This window comes from Python bivittatus, unplaced genomic scaffold (assembly GCF_059951505.1).
Source record: "Python bivittatus isolate LINGU-HERP-01145 unplaced genomic scaffold, Pbiv_v1 ctg000840_np1212, whole genome shotgun sequence".
Classification (NCBI taxonomy): domain Eukaryota; kingdom Metazoa; phylum Chordata; class Lepidosauria; order Squamata; family Pythonidae; genus Python; species Python bivittatus.
Window position 1 is genome coordinate 14,088,153 of NW_028277113.1, and position 8,715 is coordinate 14,096,867.

Genomic DNA, 8,715 nt, shown 5'->3' on the forward strand with positions numbered 1-8,715 from the left:
ACTCAGTTTTACTTAATGTTACTTTCTTCCATTAGTAGATGAACTTAATATTCTCCCCTTTGATTCATTCACTTCATCACATCCACTATATGCTTCCCTTCATCAAGTGGCACATTCACCTCTCAGAAATATAGCGTTTTTTAATGATAGCCCAGTGAGGAGGAATACCTGGTTTTCAATGGAAATGTATTCCATTTCTTTCAGTATCTCACCACAAATTCCTCCTTTTCCATTTTCTGGTATATTATCACTGGATAGCCTTTACGAATGCTTGTTTTGTTTTAGAAATATTTTAGAAATACTTGATGAGACTGCAGATTATGATGATGCTACTTGGACTATGCACGATGCATTTAAACAGCCTTCAGCTTATTCTGTGCCGATCAGAAAAGCCGAGCCGAGCCAGCCGTAGATCCGGGTGGGAAGGTTTCACATGCCAGTTTATACAACCAACTCTTTGACCTACAACCCCAAAGGGTTTCAAGAAGCAAATCTAAACACTGTCCTGTCAGAGACAGCTACTTACACACGCATTTATGCAAAATAATAATGGTCATATTAAGTTATAGAAAGACACAGAAAGTAAACACGAAAACGATAAGTAAAATCTATCAGCTAAGCCACGGGAAGTCGCATGTCGCTTGGCATACTGAAGGGGGCGCCGGCTTTCCGCGAAACAGGCTCGCCGGCCGCTTCCGTCAACAAGAGGGCGCTCAGCTCGACGCAGGCGCAGTAGCAACAGTAGGCGCGGCCGAATTGAATTCTTACTTGGAGCCTTGTTGAACTTCCAAAACTGGGTACCGGAAAACTTCAGGTAGGCGCTGCAGAGGGCATTGCGTCGTCGGAGCTAAGCGCTCCCGAGTATCTTTTGTAAATCAGCGCCAGCATCAGGTAAGAGGAGCCCTGCTCTGCTGGCGTTTTTTCCTACTTGAAAAGGTCGCCTTGCGATTCTCTTTGCTCCCGGGACCCTGCTGGCCTGGGTAGAGATGCTTCTCCTTGTATTGCAGGGCGCGCGTGCAAACTGTGAGCAACGCGGCATTGTTTTCTGTTTCAGTGCAAGACTGCATGGAACAATAAGTATCAGGGCAGTTGCTTGCTTTGGACCGACTGGACGTGGACGTATTTTTTGCAGCTTCACAGTGACATCGTCAGGCCAAACGTCCGCGATGCAAAAAGGAGGGAAAGAGGCATGCAGAAATCCGGCTGCTTCTAGGGCACTTTCAGAGTCACACAGCTCTGCGGGGAGCTGCCAAACTGCCCTTTGTGAGTTGCTAAAGAAGTTAGAAGAAGCTCCACCCACTGACTTTGGGCTCGTATGAAGCACAGAGGTAATAGCTTCACCGCTAGAAAAAGCCGGAAGCTTTACTTTCTCGGGCAAACAGTTAAAACATTAAAAAGCAGCGTTGACGTTAAATCCTGGCTTTGCAATGTGCTTCGCAGCAAATGGCTATATATTTACTGGCATGGTTAAGATTGCCCGTTTTTTCCTGTTGTGGTCCTTGTGTCTTTGAACCGCTGTGTGACAAATGAGATGAACAGATGCAAATCTTCCCAGCCTTCGGACACAATGGTAGAAAATACTTGAAGGTTGCCACCAAGGCCCTAGTTAAGAAAAAGTTATCAGCGTGCTTGTTTGAAAAAAGGGCGGGGAGGGGGATAGAAGTCCGGCTGACAGTAACAATGTATTAGAAAAAGTAGAGGATGGAATATGTCTGTCAGAGAACGTAATATGCTGAGCTGCAAACCAGCCGATCATGTTTAAGCCCAGTGAAAACCCAGAATTATGTACTGAAGCAACAAACCAAATATGCAGTTATAGAATCGAGGCTATCTAGCCTGCCAATAATCCTTGTGGAAAAGATCTTGGAATAGTAGTTGATTACAAACTGAGTACTGTATGAGTCAGCAGTATTACGTGCCTTTGGAAAAGACAGATACAATTTTAGGCTACCTCAAGAGAAGCATAGTGTTTAAATCCCCAGAAATAACTCTTCAACTTTATTCTGTACTGGTCAGGCCTCCTCTTGAGTATTATTGCCAGTTTTGGCCATCATATTTTAGAGAAGATTCAGATAAACTGCAACAGATTCAGAAAAGGGCAGTGAGGTTGATTGGGCAACTGGGACTAAGTCCTATGAAGAGAGATTGAAGGCAATAGGACTATTTAGCGTTGAGAATACTGTATGAAGAATTGATAGCGTTATTTAAGTGCATTCACATGGAAGAAAGGCAAGGCAAGACAAGACACAACATGGGATAATGGATTAAGTGACAGAAATACGGTTTCCAGTTGAATATTAAGAAAGCTTAGTAAGAGCTACTCAGCAGTGTAACTACCTGCCAGGGAGGTGGTAGTCTGTTTTTCACTAGATATCTTCATGTGGAGGCCAGACAATCATTTCCTGGGAATCTTCAGTTTGGATTGATGTGATAAGTAAGGGGTTGTACTCTTTCAAACTGTATGACACTATGCCTTAGTTTGATATGTGAACTTAGGCAAATTGTATGTGAAGTTCTAGCTTTAAATATTAGCATTCCCTATACAAAAAGTGTGAATTACTTCTGCTTTACCTATGATTCTTTGTGGTAGCAATTGGAATGTATGCTTTTCTTTGTGATGAGATGTGTAAGACGTTTCTCACTTCAACATTAAAAGGGAATGCCAGTGGATGTGAAGCCGATGATTACTTCACCTTTCAGCAAAATGAATAGTATATTAAATACAGCCTTACTCAACCTGGCACTTTCTAGCCAATTCCACTACTGTCCGCCAGCCAATGCAGTTGGAGGCCATCAGGCTGGAAAGGACTTTTCTAAAGTTAGTTTTGGACCAAGGAGTGAACCACAGCAAGAAGAGAAGGGTGAGAGTGAACTTCTGGGAGCTAGGCCCAGCAGTCTCTTCCCCCATGCTAAAAGGTTAAAAGGAAAGCTGGATTCAACTCTTTGAAAATATTGTACAAAAATAATTTAAACTCTGAGACACTTTCTTTCTGATCAGTGAATCCATTCTTTGTCTCAGCCTATTTTAAAAAAGCTCTTCAATATTTTTAATTTTCAGAAATTGCCCTCTGCTCATCAATAATTATTAGCAATGCATTATTATAACCCTCATAATACCAGAGACTGTAGAATATATATAAACAGGTTTTACTAATCTGTGAAAAATATTTTTCCTTGGCTTAAATGCATTACTAACATAATACCACATATTTTTTTCAGTATGTCTTTTGCATTTAATTCATGATATTAATGGATTGGGGTGTTTTAAATGGAATTTCATATCATTATTCCTATCTCATTTATTCTGTTATCTCAGAAAGAAATAAGATCATTATTGAAGTCAATGAATATAATGACAATTACTTCTATTATGACAATTGATAGCAATTTGATTCCAAACTAAAAGTCAGGAATCTTGAGAACTGGGAAACTGAATGTGTCAGACTACATGGATTGTCTCTGGCCTCTGTGTATTTCAGTCTGTTGCTATTCCTCTGTCCGTTCATGCATTAGTCTTATAAAATATACCTGGAAAAAGAAATAAAAAATATATTTGCATTTAAAAAAGAGAATGCATATATTGTGCATGAAGAAAAAGAAAATATAAGAAAGAGATAATGTCTACCCATGATATATGCTTCAGAAAAGAGTCAGTTCAATCAGGTTGAATATTAAAGCTCCCTTTACTTAAAGTTTAAGGTCAGCATCCAGTTCTAGGTATGGAAGAGTTTAGAACTGAGCTTCTTACACCTTCTTTTCCACACATTATTTGTATGGGGCTGGAAGAATGATTCATGGTTATGATCCTGTTGGCTTCTAAAGTTTTCTTGAATGTGTTGGATGGTAGGAGGATCCAACAAATGCATTAAAACAAAGAAGGGAAAAATGGAAAGGAGAAGTTGCCAGCTTCACTGTGGATTTCAGCTTAAATTCTGTCAGGCCCAGTCCAAGAACAACAGTGAAACAGTCCAGCCAAGTTCAGTTCTTTTATTGCTTGCACCATATAGACAGAATATTGTCAGACTAAATCTGAACTACTCTAACCTAGTGGACATACCTTGGAAGATTCTAGGGAGTTGCTGTTCTAAATCTCTTCCTCTTCCCATGCTCCTGCTCTGGACTATGCTGCCTCTTTCCTCCATCCCCCCCCAATGTGCTCCCTTCTTCCTGAGAACCAGGTGCTCTATTGCATTCCATCCCATCACCTCCCCCTTCATAGATACATGCCATCACAAATTGGCATGAGGGCAGGACTGGCTCCAGGATTTGGGAGTTCTTGAGCATACACAATAAGGAGTATCATTGAGGTGAAATCTCTAAAATCTCTTTGAAACTTGAGAATGGAGTTTGCATGTGACCATATGTTTGGGCATGAATTACATTTCAATACTTCTTTACAGAGTATTATACACTGTTGATTTGACTAATGTTAATTATTTCTAGACAAAAACTGTCTTGTTTTTGTTTTACAATGCTTAATGAAATCCAGCTTTTTAAAAAATCCACAGTTTAGGATGCATTCAGTTTACGTACACGCATAGGTACAAAGCTGTCAGTTTTTCTCTCCCATTTGTTGGAGGTTGATAAACAGATATAGAAAAAGCTCCCATACATCCAAGAGTGATGAACATTTCAAAAAATGAAAATGCATATAAAAAGTTTGGTCAAATTCATTCATAAAAGCAACACAATTGTATCCTCATGTTGAAAGAGAATTGCTCCTGAAAGGCAAGTGGAGCAGAACAATGCCAGAACATTTTATTTGTACACCGTTGTAGCATTATTGTGTCATTGGCAAGCTGCCACCAATAGATATTTTTTTTCAGTTGGACATCAAAGGGGAAACACCAAATGAAGTCGGGAATGTTGTAGAGAAGGAATGAACTTATTCAGAATCCTAAACTTGCTCAAAGAGCTCTTCTCTGGCTCCTGAACAAATGTGATGTTAGTGAGAGAGGGAAAGGGGGGTGAGGTGGGAAGCCATTGAACTCAATGCAGAACCTTCAACAGCTTCCTCCTTCCGTTCGCTTCCCCACATTGGAGGACTAGTACCACTTGTTGTCTAATTACAACAGAACACCATATATATGCCTTGTACAAGAATGCATACAACTGGTACAATGTTCCCAATGTGGTGTATAGAGTGAAGTAATCCCCCAAAGCTATAGAAGTATAACAACTATGAAGATGGAACGTTTGGTTGCTTACAATGAATTGTATATTTGCCCTGCCTCAAAACATTTTTTATATCAAACCTGTATATATTTTTCCTTGTATCTTCTCTTTTCTTCTCTTTTCTTCTCTTTTCTTCTCTTTTCTTCTCTTTTCTCTTTTCTCTTTTCTCTTCCTTTTCCTTTTCCTTTTCCTTTTCCTTTTCCTTTTCCCCTTCCTTTTCCCCTTCCTTTTCCTTTTCCCCTTCCTTTTCGCCTTCCTTTTCCCCTTCCTTTTCCTTTTCCCCTTCCTTCCTTCCTTCCTTCCTTCCTTCCTTCCTTCCTTCCTTCCTTCCTTCCTTCCTTCCTTCCTTCCTTCCTTCCTTCCTTCCTTCCACATGTGCATTTTTTAGGCAAAACAAACAGAAGGTCACGTGATACCTTTGAAGTGATAAAGCAGGTGAATTACACAGGACTTCTATCCTGCCTGGGAAATCTAGAAACAACCTGCATTCCCATGCTACAGTTGGTAATGCAAGGAACAGTATTTCAGTTGGTAAGCTGTGTTTGTGGGTATGGAAGAGGGGCAAGCCTAACAATGGAAACGTGTTCCCCAAAGATGACCTTGTGAGGGGGAAGACTTGGAATGTGGGTCTGTAGTTGCCAGTTTCTGCCCTTCTGCCTATGGGATAAGGGATATGTCTGACTAATTTTTCCATCACAACCCATTTGTTATGGGGGTGTACACTAGATTCCTTGAATATTGTAAAGGAAGGGAATGTACAGTAGGTGGCTGCATATTAAACAAGTTGCTTTTACAGTTCATGGCTGTGATCAGATATACATGGTATGTTGTGTTTTTGGCTTAGCATGTTATTAGAACCTAGATCTAATAGGTCTAATGATCTAAAGGGTCAAATTTCAAACTTGACCCAAACTTGAAACCATGATCAGTTACTGATTTATCCACTTCAATATATCTGCTGTTCTGAACTTTCTTTTACAATTGAAAGTCAGAGGGCTCCCTGCAGGTGGTCATTCTCATTAGGAATTATAATCAACATAGCAATTCCTATAAAGTCCTAGTTATGGTATACGACTAATTGTGATTGTTGGGTTGTATACCATAATGAGGACGTTATAGGAATTGCTATGTTGATTATAATTCCTAATGATCTGATGCTTTTGGTTTCACCACTGGATAAGCAAAGGTTTGCGGATATATCATACTGGTCTTCTTGATGTAGTTCTGTGGCTCCAGTCAAACATTCTTTTGCAGAGATAGAAAACATGATTAGTACCAAGCTGATTGTCAGGATACTGAATCAAAGGAACAAATTTAATCTACTTCATCTTTTTGAAAAAAAAGTTTACTCAAACTGATTTTTTATTTTGAAGAAAAGAGAGCTAGGCTGATCTTGATTCCTGCCCTAATTTCCTGTTTAAAATACTCTTCCCCCACTTCTGCTTGCCCTGATCTATTTGTACTAAACCATTGGTGAATACTACTTAGGGGCAGTTTTTACTTCTGGACTATGAGAATTGTTTTGTAAGGAAAAATGGAGTTTCTATTCCTGATGAGCTGAGTTGACTATAGAAACATAACGTGAGGGTTCTTACACAGTTGGTGAAAAGTAACATGATAGCAAACCTTACCTTGTGGAAACAAGGGACAGATGCAAACCAGCCCCCATGCACAAAAGAGGGAGCCAGATAGTCTGTTACATGGGATGTAAGAGACACAAATGTATTTGGATATTGTTTATATATACAGGGTTTGCTCTTAAACACAGCAGCTCATACTTCCTTTGATTATAGCTCCCTAACCTTTCTTCAATAAAGAGTTATTTATTGGGAGTTCTTGGATCCTTGTGAGCTTGCCTAGTTGGTTATAATTCTGCCTGTAGGGTGAAATCTGACACACAGGAAGCTGCCTCATACTGTGTTAGACCATTGCTCCTTCTTGCTCAGTATAGCTGATGCTGACTGGCAGGGTTTATCCCAGCCTATTATGATTGAACTTGCAAAGTTTGCATGCAAGATATTCAGCTGTGGTCCTTCCTCATATGACTTGTCTGGCAAATATTAGCTCTATTCTAAAAGGAGTTGGTTTGCCTTCCCTGGTAACTGAACATGACCTAATTTAGCTATACGTATAAAAAATTATTTCTAGGCTCTCTGCAGTTGGCAGCATCTGGCTGACCTTGTCTGGACTGGAAAATCAAACAGGGTTGGACTTGGTTAAGATTTGGATGGGAGACATCAAGAAAACGCAGCCTAGATTGTGAAGTCACAAGCAAAATCCTGGAAGAAGGCAGTGGCAATCATATCAGCATTGCTGCTAAGGAAACTACAGATAAACCTTGCTTAATGACTGCCCTGTTTAGCGACTGTTTGAAGTTATGATGGCACTGAAAAAGTAACTTTACCACTAGTCCTTGCACTTACGGCCATCGCAGAATCCCTGTGGTCACATGATGTGATGGAAGACATGAGCAAGGAGGTCCAAGGCCAAAGGGAAGGGAAGAGGAATCCCAAGCATTTCCTCAGCCCTCAACCAGAACGTGTGAGTGAAGAGAAGGAGACTGGCACCACCCTAAGGAATTCAGAGTGTTGAGTTGCTGTCATTGGGGGTTAGAGTTAGTCTGGTGTAATTCTGTCTAGTAGGTGTAAACTAATAAAGTAATTGAACTGTTCCTGATTTGTCCCGTTGAGTTTCTTGGGCTGAACTTGACATATGATCAACATTCAGGCACTTCACAACTGGTGGGCATTTATGACTTCCGGCATTGCATGGTCACATGATCACCATTTGCACGCTTCACAACTGGCTTCTGACAAGCAGAGTCAATAGAGAAGACAGCAGTAAAATCATACGTTGTGGTCATATGATGTCTCGCTTAACGACCTGTGGTGATTCACTTAATGACCACAGAAGTGAGGTCATAAGCCCATTGCGGTCACGTGATGTTTCACTTAGCATCACGTTTCACTTAGTGATGGAGTTGCCAGTCTCAATTGTGGTTGCTAAGCGAGGACTGTATATGGAACGCCCATGAAATCACCAAGAGTCAAGCTTGATTTGAAGGGGACTCTACCTTATCTCAGACGAGTGCCATGACCAACCTGCCCTGTCAAAGCAGGCAGAGGGGAAAAATGGACTGATGGAAAACATAGGCCCAGAAAGATAGCCTGGCGTAACTTGAGCATGACATAGATATCACAGCTCAGTGAAATTTAGATTGTGATTAAGTTCCATGTTTCAGTAATACGATCATTGCAGTTGCAGTTATTAAAAATGAGAACATAACAGAGTTTTTGGGAAAGCAAACAAACAAAGCTGGTTTTTTTCCCCTCCTCTCATCAATTGATGGTCTGCTTTATAATTGCTATATTTACTTGGAGACTGAAAAACAGTATTCATTTGGAATTGAAAGCAGCTGCATAGAAAAGGATTGCGATTACAACTGGAAACTTAGTACACAAAAATATGTATGTATATTTATTCTTTATGGCTTTTCCCCTTAGGATGTATATACATGAGGTTATTTATAGAATGCTGATT

The 8,715-nt window shown here is 40.2% G+C and overlaps 1 long non-coding RNA gene across 1 annotated transcript; it reads left to right on the top strand.

The window, feature by feature from the left end:
- Window positions 1-750: 750 nt before the first annotated feature.
- On the top strand, window positions 751-7,852 carry LOC112542775 (uncharacterized). The gene is made up of 4 exons (XR_015794058.1): window positions 751-814; window positions 1,055-1,328; window positions 5,564-5,706; window positions 7,324-7,852. It is a non-coding gene; the product is annotated as an uncharacterized LOC112542775 (long non-coding RNA).
- The last annotated feature ends 863 nt before the right edge of the window (window positions 7,853-8,715 follow it).